This window comes from Chiloscyllium plagiosum, unplaced genomic scaffold (assembly GCF_037043375.1).
Source record: "Chiloscyllium plagiosum isolate Xiang-an unplaced genomic scaffold, Cpla_swu_hap1 HiC_scaffold_5, whole genome shotgun sequence".
NCBI lineage: Eukaryota > Metazoa > Chordata > Chondrichthyes > Orectolobiformes > Hemiscylliidae > Chiloscyllium > Chiloscyllium plagiosum.
In genome coordinates, this window is record NW_028270143.1 from 13,790,530 (window position 1) to 13,806,865 (window position 16,336).

A 16,336-nucleotide genomic window follows, 5' to 3' on the forward strand; every position below is an offset into this window, starting at 1 on the left:
TCTTTTCTGAACCCTTTCAGGTTTCACAACATCTTTCCGATAGGAAGGAGACCAGAATTGCACGCAATATTTCAACAGTGGCCCTCCAATTCATTTCTGGAATTCACCTCTTTTGTCCATGTTTGAGCTATAAAGAAGTCAGGGGTTGAACAGCCCTGGTAGAATCCAAACTGGGTGTCACTGAGCAGGTTATTGCTGAGCACGTGCTGCTTGATGACAACTTCCTGATGATGAAAGGTAGGCTGATGGAGCAGTAATTGGCTGGGTTGCATTTGTCCTACTTTTTGCGTACAGGACACACTTGGGCATTTTCTACATTGTTGGTTAACTGCCAGTGCTGTAGCTGTACTCAAACAACGTAGCGAGGGATGCAGCTAAGTTCTGCATAAGTATTCATTGCTTTTACTGTCATAGCATTTGCAGTAACCAATGCCTTCAACCATTTCTTGATATCACATGCAGTGAATTGAATTTCCTGAAGACTGGCATATGTGATGCTGTGGACCACTGGAGGAGACCGAGTTAGATTACTCACTTGGCTGAAGGTTTTTGCAAATGCATCAGTCTTCTATTTTCTACAGAGCACTGGGCTCCTCCATCATTGAGGATGGAGATTTTTGTGGAGCTGCCTCCTCCAGGGGGTTGTTTAATTGCGCATCACTGTTCACTGCTGGATGGGGCAGGACTACAGAGCTTTGATCTGATCTGTTGGTTGTGGGATTGCTTAGCTCTTGTATCATTTGCTGGTTATGCTGTTTGATACGTAAATAGTCCTGTTTGATGGCTTCACCATTTTGTCCCCTCATTTTTAGGTGTGCCTGGTACTGCTCCTGGCATACCCTCCTCCACTCTCTGTTGAAACAGGATTGATCTCCTGACTTGATGGTATTGGTTGAGTGGGGGTTATGCCAGGCCATGAGGTTGCAGATTGTATTGCAGTACAAGTCGTTCTGCTATAACGTGTGTTTCATGAACAAATTCACTATAACGCGATTTACGAATTGGGGACACTGTTTCTAAAGTGCAAACTTTTAAAATGTGTGTTGGGAAGGGAAATTGCGGTCTCTAAAGAAGGAGGCCATCTGATGTGTTCTGTGGTGGAACTGGTCCTCCTGGGAGCAGATACGGCGGAGGCAGAGGAATTGGGAATATGGGATGGCATTTTTGCAGGATCAAGGGTCGGAAGAGTTGTAATCCATGTAGCTGTGGGAGTCGGTGGGTTTGTAAAAAATGTCAGTGTCAAGTCAGTCGTCATTAATGGAGATGGAGAGGTCCAGGAACGGGAGGGAGGTGTCAAAGATGGTCCAGGTAAATTTAAGGTCAGAGTGGAATGTGTTGGTGAAGTTAATTAATTTTTCAACCTCCTCGCGGGAGAACGAGGTGGCACCAATGCAGTCATCAATGTAGTGGAGGAAGAGATGGGGAGTGGTGCCGGTGTAATTACGGAAGATGGACTGTTCTACGTAGCCAACAAAGAGACAGGCATAGCTGGGGCTCATACGGGTGCCCATGGGTGCCCCTTTAGTCTGGAGGAAGTGGGAGGATTCGAAGGAGAAATTGTTAAGGGTGAGGACCAGCCAAATGAATGAGAATGTCAGTGGAAGGGTATTGTTGGGGATGTCGGGAGAGGAAGAAACGGAGGGCTTGGAGGCCCTGGTCATGGCGGATGGAGGTGTAGAGGGATTGGATATCCATGGTGAAGATGAGGCGTTGGGGCCGGGGAAACGAACATCTTTGAGGAGGTGGAGGGCATGGATGGTGTCTCGAATGGATGTGGGGAGTTCCTGGACTAGGGGGGATAAGACAGTGTCGAGGTAGGTAGAAATGAGTTCAGTGGGGCAGGAGCATGCTGAGACAATGGGTCAGCCAGGGTGGTCAGGCTTGTGGATCTTGGGAAAGAGGTAGAACCGGGCAGTGCGGGGTTCCCGGACTATGAGGTTGGAAGCTGTGGGTGGGAGATCTCCTGAGGTGATGAGGTTCTGTATGGTCTGGGAAATGAGGCAGGGCAGGTGACTGAGTTGTCAGTGGGGGAGCACTTTGGGGCCAGCGACCATAATTCTATTAGATTTAAAATAGTGATGGAAAAGGATAGACCAGATCTAAAAGTTGAAGTTCTAAATTGGAGAAAGGCCAATTTTGACGGTATTAGGCAAGAACCTTTGAAAGATGATTGGAGGCAGATGTTTGCAGGTAAAGGGACGGCTGGAAAATGGGAAGACTTCAGAAATGAGATGACAAGAATCCAGAGAAAGTGTATTCCCGTCAGGGTGAAAGGGAAGGCTGGTAGGTATAGGGAATGCTGGATGACTAAAGAAATTGAGGGTTTGGTTAAGAAAAAGAAGGAAGCATATGTCAGGTATAGACAGGATAGATCGAGTGAATCCTTAGAAGAGTATAAAGAAAGTAGGAGTATACTTAAGAGGGAAATCAGGAGGGCAAAACGGGGTTGACGAGAGATTCAACTTCTTTAGTAAACCACGGCTCCCTTGCTCGACCACTTCCTCAATGCCTGACCGGTACATACTTAACAAGGACACACAGTAGCTATTCCTTGAATAAGCTGCACCTTTCAATTGTACCCATCCCCTGCAGTTTCCTTCCCCAACCTGTGCAACCTAAATCTTGCCTAATCATATTATAATTGCCTTTTCCCCAACAATAACTCTTGCCCTGTGGTATATAAGTATCACTTTCCATCACTAAAGTAAACATAACCAAATTGTGGTCACTATCACCTGGCCAGGTTCATTACCCAGTACCAAATCCATTGTGGCCTTGCCCCTTGTTGGCTTGTCTACGTACTGTGTCAGGAAACCATTCTGCACACATTGGACGAAAACTGACCCATCTTAAGTACTCAAACTAAAGTATTTCCAGTCAATATTTGGAAAGTTAAAGTCCCTCATAAGAACTAACCTGTTATTCGCACTCCTATCCAGAATTATCTTTGCTATCCTTTCCTCTACATCTCTGGAACTATTCAGAGGCTGAAAGAAAACTCCTAACAGGGTGACCTCCTTTCCTGTTTTTAACCTTAGCCCATACTACCTCAGTAGACGAGTCCCCAAACATCCTTTCTGCCACTGTAGTACTGTCCTTGACTAACAATGCCACACCACCCTCTCTTTTACCATCTTCTCAGTTCTTATTGAAACATCTAAATCCCGGAACCTGCAACAACCATTCCTGCCCTGCTCTATCCATGTCTCCAAACTGGTTACGTCAAAGTCATAGGTACCAACCCATGCTGCAACTTCACCCACCTTATTCTGGATGCTCCTGCCGTTGAAGTAGACACACTTCAAACCACCTTCCTGCTTGCCGGTGAACTCTTGCGACCTTGAAACCTCATTTCTGACCTCACTGCTCTCAACCTCCTGGACGCTGGAAGTACAATTTAGGTTCCCATCCCCCTGCTGAATTTGTTTAAGTCCTCCCGAAGAGCATATGACACTGAGCGAGATGGGGGCATTCTGGTAAACTTATTGAACCCAAGGCTAATATTCGAGGGACAGATGTTCAAATCCTACCAAGTCAATAATGAAATTTGAACTCAGTAAATATCTAGCCTAACAATGACCATGTAACCACTGTTGATTGTTATTTTATTAAAAAAAGACCCATCGGTGCACTAGTGCCCTTTAGGAACAAATCAAACATAGGTGGGAGAGCATGTTGTGATGAGGACTTAGGAATCTCCAAAGGGAAAAATATACCTTAAGTGAGTGAGCAAAATCTTAGCAAGTGAAGTTTAAAGGAAGAAAATGTGAGGTCATGCACTTCAGTAAGAAGAACCAAAAGACAGACTATTATTTAAATAGTAACTAAAAAAACAAAAGAACTGCGGCTCTATAAATAAGAAACAAAAGCAGAAGGTGATGGAAAAGCTCAGCAAGTCTGGCAGCATCAGTGAAGAGAAATCAAAGTTAATGTTTTGGGTTCTGAGGAAGGGTCACTGGACCCAAAACTTTAACTTTGATTTCTCTTCACAGATATTGCCAGACCTGCTGAGCTTTTCCAGCAACTTCTGCTTTTGTTTATTATTGAAATGGACAGGACTCCAAAAAAGAGCAGCGTTCTTGTGCATGAAGGCCAAAACATTAGCATGCAGGTCCAGCAGGTAATAAAGGAGAATTAAGAATAGAATTTTGATCTTTTTCTGCAAGGAGATCAGAGTTTAAAAACAGAAAGCCTTGTTACAACTGTGCAGGGTAATGGCGAGGCTACACCTGGAATACTATGTACAGTTTTGAACCTGTATTTGCAAAATGAATATTGGCACAAGAGGCAGTTCAGATGAGATTCACTAGGCTGATTCCTGGGATGATTTGTTAAGCATGATTTGTCTTTATGAACACATGCTATCTTTGGCCAGTCCCATTAATGTTTTCCAAATGTTCTGTTATTACATCTTTTATAAAAGACTAGCATTTTGCCCACTTCTGATGTTAGATTAACTGGTGTATAATTTTTTTTTCTCTGCTTTCTTTTTAAAATCACGGTGTCATAATTTCCACCCTCCAATCTGTAGGAACTACTCGACAGTCCATAGAAGTTTGGAAGATGGCCACCAATGCTTCCAACATTCCAGGGCCAATTCCTCTATTATTCTGGAATGTGGATTATCTGACACTGTACATGCGTCAACATTTAACCCAACTAATTTCCCAGCACCATTTTCTTATGAATACAGATTTTCTTCAATTCCACCCTCTGCCTAAATCCTTGGCTCTCTAACATTTCTGGGAAATTATTTGTACCCTCCTTTATGAAGAAAGACCAAAGTATGTATTTCAATATTTCTGCTATTTCTTGAAAATCTTGATCTCCATGATAATTTCTGACTGCAAGAGACTTACATTTATCTTTACATATCCTTTTCTTTACACATAGTTATAGATACTTTATAGTCAGTTTTGATATTCCTGCAATTTTACTCTTATAGTCTATTCTCAAACTGTTGGTCAAACCTTTGGTCCTCTTTTGCTGAATTCCAAAATGCTGCCACCCCTCAGGCTTGTTGCCTTTTATGACAAAAATTAAAATATATTGTACATATATGTTTATTATTATATATATTAAATAAGTAGAAAATATATAAAAATAAATATAAAAGTATGTTTCCTCTTTTGAGTTAGTACTATCACTATTTTATTTTGTCAGCCATGGTTGAGCCACCTCTCTTACTTTTGCACCGGACAGGAATGAATAATTGTAACTGTAATTTATGCATGTGTTTATGGAATACGCACCATTATCTATCCACCATCAAAGTCTTTAGTAAGCTTTCCCAATCCATCCTTGACAATTTGCACCTCATACCCTTTATTTCGATTCAAGATCAGAGTTTTGGATCTGACTACTTCATTCTCACCTTGATGAAGAATTCTATCATATTGTGGTTGCTCTTCCCCAAGGGACACTGCAGAGCAAAATGATTAATTCACCCTTTCTCATTGCGCAATACCCAGTTTAGAAAAATGCATTCTCTGGTTGGTTCCTCAAAGTACTGATGAAAAATCTTCATTTACACATTCCAAGAAATCCTCCTCTACTACACTGTTGCAAATTTAGTTTGTCCAACCCAAATGTAAACTAAAATCGCCCTTGATCATAGTTGTACCCCTATTGCATGAATTCTTGGATTTCTTGTTTAATCTCCATTACTGTTTGTGGACCTACAGACACCCCGTTTTCTACCCTTGGTGTTTCTTATTCCCCCCATTACAAATTCCACATCATAATTTTCCAAGCCAATATCCTTCCTCACTATTGCATTGAATTTTCATTTACTAGCAATATTACCTCACCACCTTTCCCTTTTCGATGGCCCTTCCTAAATAATGAATTACCCCTGGATGTACAGTCCCCATCCTTGGTCCCTCTGCAGCTCTGTCTCTGTAATCACAATGATATGACAACTGTTGATATCTATTTCCACATTAATTCATCTATCTTATTGTAAATGCTCCATTTATGAAGACACAAAGCCTTCAGATTTGCCTTTTGCAGTCCACTCCAGTCAGAGTATTCTCCATAACTCTACCATATTATACTCTGTACAAGTAGAGTAGGCAAAAGGAGATATTATGGACATTGAAGAGCTGGAGAATGGGAGCAGCTTTCTGAGGAGAAAGATGAAAACATTCAGCAGGAGAAACATCACCTTCAGCAAAATAAAGAACACTGCTGCATTGGATGTAACAAGCCAGCCAAAACTTAACTGACAGCCATTACCAAAAGATCTGAACTGGGTCAAGAGATCATTCGTAGTCTGTAAATTTGTTACTGCTTGACAGGCAAGCAGCCCTATTTGTTCTGAGAAACAAGTTTTTCACCTTAGTTTTCCTTGTTTAATAAAAGTTAATGTCTTCAACTGCTTGAAAGCTTTTCAAGATTCGATGCTCTTACTACAAGATGTTTTGCTACTCTGGATATGCTCAGGACTGGTGGCCTGTGTAGTTTCATTCGTGGAGTTCCCAAATTTTTCTAAGTGTCGAGTGGCTACTGATGTGTCAGCCGGTTACTGATGCGCGGTGCACAAGTGTCAAGCGTGGTGTACTGAGTTTTTTCTAAGCGTCAGCTGGTTACTGATGTAAATGACCAGCAGTTTTGTTCTGAGGGAGCTCAGCAACTTCGAGGCTTTGAAAGGTGGAGAGGGAAGGCAGAAAAAGGGTGAGCGAGCTGCCAAACCTTTGCAGGCACCCCTACTCCTCCTTCTGTGGGTCATGCACCCATAGCTAATGGGTGGCATGACCTACACTCCATGCGCCAGTCTGGTGGCCTTGTGTGACTGTTCCTGGCCAGGGAGCTGCATGGAGAACCGTCTGGCGCTGGCATGCCGAAGTGGTGCAGTAAGCCAGGTTGTTGGAAGGCCTCCAAGCTCTGCGCGTTTCTCTCTCTCTTTCCGCACATCCATCCCCACGCACACACACAGCCGCTGCCCTCGCCTCCTCCTGCGTCCTCAATCCTAGCCTGACTGCTATTGCTACCAACTTGGGCAGGTGCACGCACGAACACCCCTGGGGAAAGGTAGTGTGCCTGTGGGTATGGAACCTTTAGCAGGGGGTCAGATTCGAGGTAATGGACTGGTGCGTATGAACGTGCATGGGAATAAAGTTTGTACACACGCTACCAACAAAAGTTTGGCTCGGGGGATAACTTTCAATAGATCGCAGCAAGATAGCTGCTGTGCTACTTAGGTAACCCTGAGCCAGAATCAGGTTGTCTATGAATGATTTAGCACCAGATTCCCCATGAACATGGTGTGTGTTTAAAGGAGAGAGGTGGAGTCCATACGGCTGCATTCCTGACCAGAATCGAATGACATTACACACCGACCGGACTCGGTTATCCCAGGCCAACCAGTGATCCACGATGCTAGGGTAACATTATGTTTAGGCAGGATTCTGACTTGGAAGCATTCAGTCATAATCCCAGAGATGGTAGCTTTGCACCATTGGCTCCTCAGCCCAGCACAAACGTCTGAATCTGCGGTTCCTCTCATACTGAGCAGGATTACTGCTGCAACAATACATCATCAGTAGGTAAAACTAACCTGTCTCACAATGGTCTAAACCCAGCTCATGGGATGTTCCCTATTAGTTGGTGAACAATCCAATGCTTCACAATGCTAGGAAGAGCCAACATCGAAGAATCAAAACATGACATCGCTATCAACACTTGGCTACTACAAGCCAGTTATCCATGTGGTAACTTTCTGACACCACCTGCTTAAAACCCGAAAGGCCAGAAGGATTGTGAGGGCCTGCTTTCACAGTCTTTACTTGTGCTGAAAACAAGATTGAGTGAGCTTTTGCCCTTCTGCTCTAGGGGAGATTTCTGTCCTCCCTGATCTTACCTTAGGACACCTGCATTACGGTGTGACAGGTATACCACCCCAGTCAAACTCCCCATCTGCCACTGGAGCGGATTGCATCCAGCTGCCCAGGCACTTCCAATGAGAAGTGAGAGCTCCTCACAGCTCACCTCTGAGTAAATGAAAAACGATAAGGGTAATGGTATTTCACCAGCGGCTGAGGTCTCCCACTTATTCTACATCTCTCATCTCTTCTCAGTGCCAGACTAGAGTCAAGCTCAGCAGGGTCTTCTTTCTCTGCTGATCTGCCAAACCCATTCCCTTGGCTGTGTTTTCGCGAGTTGGGACAGTGGGAATCTCATTCATCTATTCATGCACATCAGTAATTAGATGATGAGGTATTTGGCTATGTTAAAACACTAAAATTTAAATATTAAAACTCAAAATCTAAACTTCAAATATAAAAATATTGTGTACTTTCCAAGTTTTTCCATCGCTTGTCGATGCACAATAATTCCTCTATATAGCTGAAAATCATAGCTAGATGTTGTAGAGATAGTATTTCCTTGCTTGTCAAACTAGCTACAACGCAGGGACACCAGAGCTGGATTAATAAGACCGTTCGGCTAGTTACTTTCCCAACAGATATCATTTGGTGTGTTTTGTGAAATTTATTACCATCATAATATTCCCGATCTACCCTCCACCTTAACCGTGATCTAAAATGCACACCTTTATTGACTAAAACATAACCACTGAAACCCATTAAAATATTTAAAACCAATTAAAATATAAAGCATTACACACCTAATATAAACCAAAACTGAATCTAAACTCCAACTAAAATAAAACCAGACCAAATAGGAAGTCCATTTAGAACCTTAACAGACTGTAAAACACAAAGCAATTCCAGAGTCAGTGACATCGTCAGGCTCGAGGTTCCTGGGCAAACAGGATTTCCATCAAATCATTACTCTTATCTATCCATTTTCCTCCAGCTCCCATAACAAAGCTGTGGAAATAAACCCGCTTACCTTTGGTTAATTCCTTAACTTCATCCGAAAGATGTCTATATTTATTTATTTCTTTATCCCAAGCCTTCTCTAGAGAATCACTTTCATTTTCAAAGCTTACAGTGACACCCACCACTATCGCTTATAGGTCCTTCTGAAAAATTAAATCTGGTAGCTGTAATTTTCCATTTTTGTCTCATAGTCGGGGTTCTAAATAAACTTTCCAGCCATTACTACTTATAAATTTCAAAAACTTTTCAACTATTCTGCTATGTTTTTTTCATTCGTGCTTGTTTTACAAACGGACACCAGCCAGAGATATGGGGTAGAGTCTCCAAAGAGAGTTCACATTTTCGACAATTCTTATTTACCTGTGGAAACATGTTACCATGTGTCCTTATTTACCATGTGTCAACGTAGTCCTTGTGGGATTCATCTGTAACAATACAATATTGAATTATTTAGATATTTTATATACAGCATGTTTTTGATCCACATGTTCGATAACTTGTCATTCTTGAAATAATGTAACCCTAAACCTTGACACAGGAGAGACTCATCTCAATTTCTCTCCACTACTGTAATTTGTACTCGTACCAACAATAATCTCCTCTGTATCCTTCACCTCTCCCTGTCTAGACCACTTACTGCTGGATTCCAAATTTCATGAAGATTCTGTAATTGGCCTAACTCCACAAGTTTACCTAACACATCTCCATCATTAAATTGGAAGAGGTCATGCATTACATTGTCTGATGAATGTTTAAAAACCTCATGCCTCCTCATTATTGTGATCGGAATCTGAATCGCTAATTTCAGAATCCTGAATCCCCATCCCTATTAAGCAGATGAAGGATACTGTCTGCAATATATGACAGTAAATGTAATGTTTCCTTTATAAAACCCCTAATAATAAAATCCAATCTACATAACTATTATAGAGGCTTCCTAAAATCTGTTAAGTGATAGTATAGTCTAGTGATATAATAGGTTTTAAATAATTCTATTTTTTGTGTGGGATGTGAGGCAGCATTTCTCAAATTTCCAATCCATTCCTATAGCTTTATTTCTCAATCCACCACTTCTAATCCTACCCTTGGATTGAATTTAGCTCGCAGGTATTTTTCCATCTCTCCTGGAATAATATATTGAACATCCATTTTCCCTAATTTCCATTCCATTTTGTGATAATAAATGAAGCTCTTGGCTTTATATATAAAATGAAATCCTTTTGTTTTCTTTATATTAACCTTCAGACTCATATTGTCACAATAGTTTTCAACAACTTTTAAATTATCTACCATTCCCTTGTATGAGTCGTATAACAGAACAACATCATTGACAAATACCAATGATGCACGATGATAATTCACCCCCCAATTCCAATTTTACACCCAGTTTTTTTCCTGTAGCGTACAAATTAGGGATCCATCACAATATTAAACTATATGGGTGGTGACCTGTTTAACTCCCCGTGCTATCTTTATGTCTGTTGTTTTACAATTATAACTTTCTATATGTTTTGTATTATTTGAGTATAAATTCGCAATTAATTTAAATTCCGGCAGAACAGTATCCTTCATCTAATCTAATCTAAAGAGATACCTTCTGCAATGCTTTCACTCGTAATTTATGACATATAGAGTCAAAGGCCTTGGCTAAGTTAACGAAGACTATTGCCAATTCCTATCTACTTTTCTTCGATCCTTTGATAATATTATCCAATATTTTAATATTTTTGCTACATTCTAATACCCTGATAAAAAAAACCTTTCTAGCACTGATTAAGGTCCTTTGCCTTTCTCAATGTTTTCGCTAAAAGTTTAGTATACACCCTTAATAAAAGAGATCCGATGGTTATAGGTCTCCAATTATCTATGCTTTTGAGACTCTCTAGATCATTTGTTTTCACAGTTAAAGTAGTTCTACTGGCTTTAAGGCAATCAGGTATCATCCTGCTCTTTGTCCAAAGGGAAAAGAGCCTAGGAGGTCTAGTTGCATCTTCCCCTTGCACTGCCTTTAGATCATTAAAATTCATACCATCAGGCCCAGCCGCTGTTTTAGGGTCTGTTCCATTAATTGCTAATTCCACCTCTTGCATGCTAGTGAGCTGTATTAGTAGGTGTCTCCCAGTTAAGTCTTTATAAGTGACAAATTTTGTAATATTGGCTTTACCGTTAGGTTTAGACAGTTTTTCCAAGAATGCTTCCTCTAATTCCTCCTTATCTAATAGACATGCACTATTGGGAGGTGCTACCATGAGCTCCCTAGATAGGTGTGGACATTTCCATCTAATATAATTTGATTTTCTTTAAACTTTCCTTTTTTCCTTGCATATCTTTTGCCTGCCTTATTCTCATGTCCTTTAACCTTTATCCTATTCCTCGAATGATCATGAACTACTTTCATCCTATTCTCATTCTTATCCCTTTTACTGGCCAAACTTTTCTCAGTTGCACTATCTACCAATCTCAAACCCTTTCCAACCCCTTTCCTTTCCGATCCCTTTCCTTAATATTATTTTCTGCTTGTTCAAGTAATTCATCAACAGATCGATGCTTTAGTATATAAACATCGACCTGTTTATTTTCCTTGTTTCTCTTATCTATTACCAGTTCATTCTTCTTTTCCTCTTCTATTTCATTACCTTCCTCCATTACTTGCTGTTCTACCACCTCAATCCTACTTCTTTTATCGTAGTTAATCTAGCTAGGAGTCTTCTTTTATCGGATATCTGTTTAAGGGTTTTTGTTATCAACAGATTTGCGATAAGCTGGTTAATATATCTACTACCCTGAAATTCTTTCTCCAGCCGACCTAGTTGTTCTGCTTCCTTTTCAGTCCAAGCTCCTTTTCTATTCTTAACCTGACCTCTTCCTATATTGAGGTATGCATACATTATCCGCTTCTGATTTTTAATCGAGGCGTGTCCATGTCTCTCGTGCTGACTTAGGCCTATCTTGGTCGAGAACTTTAACAAACAATGTTCATACTGAAATATTTCTTCTACTCTGTCATTTTTTCTTCCTTTACATTTTGGGTAGTGACATGCAATTGCATGATAGTTTCCTCCTTTTCCACATTTTTCACACTTATGTTTAATTGACCTAGTACCACTACATTTCTTTACATGTAATCTCAACATTCCCATGCTGTTCATAGTTACTTGACATTTATTACAGACAAAAACATCCAGTGGATGCTGGGTAATTAATTCTCTATTCTCAATATTTCTCTTGATCGGTATCATAACTCGAGGCTCTGTTGTTGTTACAATGTCACCTCTCTCCCTCATCTCCCTACCCATGGTAAAAGCTTAAAATGCCCTCTTTATATCTACTGTTAAAATGTCCTAGTCTTCAAAGGACATCTTTTTGATGGGCGAACTTCACCATCAGATCTATTTTCCTCACTCAACACTTCCTCCAACACCTTTTAACCTGATTTCCTATGCCTGTTATTGGATATCAGTACGGGGAGGGGACTTTTGGGTCTCTCATCCATTTGTGTAAAGATGGACTTTCTCAGCCAATTGTGGTTAATTCATTTTACACAAGTCACCACCACTAGTGAATTTGCGGAGCAGATATTTATCCAGTTATCCTCCTTTCCAAACAACGGGAGGTTTGACACATGGGCCAGATCTACTTCTCTTTCTTTTGATTTATCACTAGTATAACTGACCCATGCAGGCCGCCAGCTGTCTTATATCGTTTCTGAGGTTATATTCGCCAGCCTAGGTTCAAGTAATACCCCTACTTTGGACCATAAAACTAGCGAAAAACCAACTTCATAAAACCAGCTAAACCCCAAGTATAAAGAACAGGTAAAACCAGAATTCATAAAATCAGTTAAAAGCAAGCCCACAGCCTAGCAAGTTCGGGAATCCATGTCCTAGGTCATTACCTGGGGGAATCGTGTGGAGATTCTACCTTAATCTGCAGACGACAAATACATACCATCGGCTGTAGAGGTAACTATGCAAGCGGGCTTGCTGGGAGACCCCACCAGAAAAATAAGTCGTAGCTACATCCTGTCGTTTACCTACATTTCATTAACTTTCTTCACTTTGACATTCAGAGCACTGGGCAGAAATCACATCATGTCAACATCTGCCTGAGGCCTTCGCAATGCTTTGTTTTAATTAACCAGTCAGATTCCCCTGGTCCGCACCAGTCCTAAGTCAGCAGCTAGGCGCTGGCCGAGGCCACCCGCCTGCCATGGAAGGACAACGGGCCCCACAGCTGGGGCGATCCACAGGAAGGACCCGGCATGCGTCCAGAGTCACCATCGGCCCTCAGGAGGGGGCAGCCCCTCGTTCAGCCGCAGTCCATGCCCAGCCCCGCTTCGCACCCCAGCCTGACCGACCCAGCCCAAATGCCAAAGTTATGGATCTGACTTGCCAACTTCCCTTACCTACGTTGTTCTAACATGCCAGAAGCTGTTGACCTTGGACACCTGCTTTGGTATGGGTACAGCCCGGAGTAGGACTTACACCATCTCCCCCGGATTTTCAAGGGCCAGCAAATGCTCACTGGACACCACTGGAACAGTGACGCTTTCCAAAGCATGAACCCCTCTCTTGGGTCAAACCCATTCCAGGGTGCCCTGCCCTTCAGAAAGAAAAGAAAACTCTCCCGGGATCCCACCGGCTTCTCCAGGATCATTTGCATTACTGCACTGGATGCCATGAGGCGCTCATCTCCGCCAATCAGAGACAGTCGATCAGATGATGTAAGGTGACCATACCTTTACAAAGTTGAGCTTCTATTTCCAATGATGAGTCACCCATGTCACCTATGTGCCCTCAGAAGTTGTCCTTTTTGTTTTCCTCCCATTATGTGTACAATGAATGGCCATTCACGGCTTGCAGTAATCAACCCCGTGCACTGCAATGACTTTTCTTACTGCTGCCTCTGGAAGCCCTCAATGATTTATCATTGGCTCCTTCCTGTTTCTCATATTTATGCTACTCCTTAGTGTTATGTGCAAAATATACATTGTAAATACCTAAACCTACCTCACTACCACCTCTTCTAACATCATTGTACCTGATTTGTCACACCAATTGTCTGATAACTGGATTCCTTGCAGTGAAAAATTAAGACAAACAAGGCCATTGATTTTAATTCTTACCACAAACATAGTTTCCTAGTCATCAGTTCCATCCTCTTCCTTGGCAATTAACTGTGGCTGAATCAAACTGCCTGTAATCTTAGCACACTATCTGATGCCAAGTTGAGTTTCTGACAGTACTTTTTCCCCACCTTCAAGTACATCTACTTTTACATTGGTTATGTTGTCAGTCACCACTCCTGCCTCAGACCATCTCTGACTGAATCCATGCTTTTGTAACATCCTGACTTAATTATTTCACAGCTTGTCTGGGCAGCCTTAAATCTTCCATCCTCTGTAAACTTCAGCTCATTCAAAACAGTGCAGTCCATTTCATTTCAAGCACTATTCACCCATTAGTCCATTGTCACTGATAGACGATAAGACAGTACAGCACAGGAACAGGTCCTTAAGCTCACCATGGCTGTGCCAACCATGATGTTATTCTAAACTAATCCCATCTCCTACATATGATTTGTATCACCCGTACATGCATCTGTGCAAGTGCGTTCTTAAACATTACTAATATATTCTGGCATCACATTCCAGCTATGCCTCCTCCTGTAAAAACATTATCCCTTACTCCCAATTCCTCCGCCTCTGCTGTATCTGCTCCCATGAGAAGCAATTCCACTCTAGGACATCCCAGATGGACCACAATTTCTCCTCCCACATGATCAACAATGACCTCCAGGCATGTCCTCCACTTCCTGCACCTCTTCCCTTAAACCCCACCCCTCCAACCGCAACAAGAATAGAAGGTCCTCACCTTCCACCCCACCAATCTCCACCAAAAACGCATCATCCTCCACCATTTCCTCCACCTACAGTCAGACCCCATCACCAGAGATATATTTCCCTCCCCACTCCTATCAGCATTTCACAGAGACCATTTGCTCCATGACTCCCTTGTTAGGTCTACAACCCCCCGACCAACCCACCGTCCACTTCCAGCACCTATTCCTGCCATTGCAAGAGATGTAAAACCTGTGCCCACACCATTCTCCTCACCTCCATCCAAGGCCACAAAGGATCCTTCCACATCCGGCAGAGATTTTTCTGCACATGCGAACATCTCATCTACTGTGTCCATCGCTCTCAATATGGTCTCCTGTACATTGGGGAGACAGGATGTCAACTCACAGAACATTTCAGAACATTTCACATGACACACATACCAAACAACCCAAACTACCTGTGGCCAATCACTTCAATTCCCCTCCCACTCAATCAAGGACATGCAAGTCCTAGGTCTCCACCACTGCCAAATCCTAGCCACTTGACAACTGGAGGAAGAACACTTTATCTTCTGCCTTGGGACCCTTCAACCACATGGCATCAACATCAATTTCATCTGTTTCCTCATTTCCCCTCCCTCCACCTCATCCCAGATCCAACTCTCCAATGATCTGCATTGACCAAGAGTTGAAAAGTATGGTGCTGGAAAAGGACAGCATCCATAGAGCAGGAGAGTCGATGTTTCAGGCATAAACCCTTGACCAAGCCAAGCCATGTTTTTAATCAACTCACCAAGTCATCCCAATAATTTACTCTTCTATACCAGCCTACCATGAGAGGCCTTGTCAAATGCTTTAGTAAAGTTCATGTCAACAACATCTACTGCTATAATGTCATCATTCATCTTCATGACATCCTCAAGACAGGACCTCCCCATACAAAGCCATGCTGACTTTGTCTATTCTTTTCCAAATGCAAGGAAAATCTAAGAATCCTAAGAATCTTGTCTAATCATTTCCCTACTATTGATGAGAAAGTGAGGTCTGCAGATGCTGGAGATCAGAGCTGAAAATGTGTTGCTGGAAAAGCGCAGCGGGTCAGGCAGCATCCAGGGAACAGGAGAATCGACGTTTCGGGCATAAGCCCGAAATGTCGATTCTCCTGTTCCCTGCACACTCCCTACTATTGATGTAAGGCTCACCAGTCTGTAATTTTCTGAATTATCTCTGTTGGCTTTCTTAAAGAAAGGAACAACAATGGCTATTCTCCAGTTTTCAGGGACTGACTTGAGGCCAATGAGAATGCAAAAATCTCTGTCAAGGCCCCAGTAATCTCCTCCATTGCTTCCTTTAATAGATCCCATTAAGCCCTGAGGATTTATCTATCCGAATGTTTTTCAAGACACTCAACAGCTCCTTCTTCTTATATTGACATGCCCTACAACACCAACACACCCCTCCCAAATCTTACCACCATACATGTCCTTACCCTTGGTGAATACTGATGCAAAGCACTCATTAAGAAGCTCAACCACTTCCTCTGTCTCCATGCATAAATTCCCTCCTTTGTCTTTGAATGGACTTGTCCTTTCCTGAGTTACCCTCTTGCTCTTAATAGATGTATAAAATGCCTTGGGATTCTCCTTAATCCT

The 16,336-nt window shown here is 42.1% G+C and overlaps 1 pseudogene; it reads right to left on the bottom strand.

The window, feature by feature from the left end:
- Positions 1-7,139: 7,139 nt before the first annotated feature.
- LOC148149878 (28S ribosomal RNA) lies at positions 7,140-8,126 on the bottom strand (annotated as a pseudogene; the record flags this gene model as incomplete).
- Between the last annotated feature and the right edge of the window lie 8,210 nt (positions 8,127-16,336).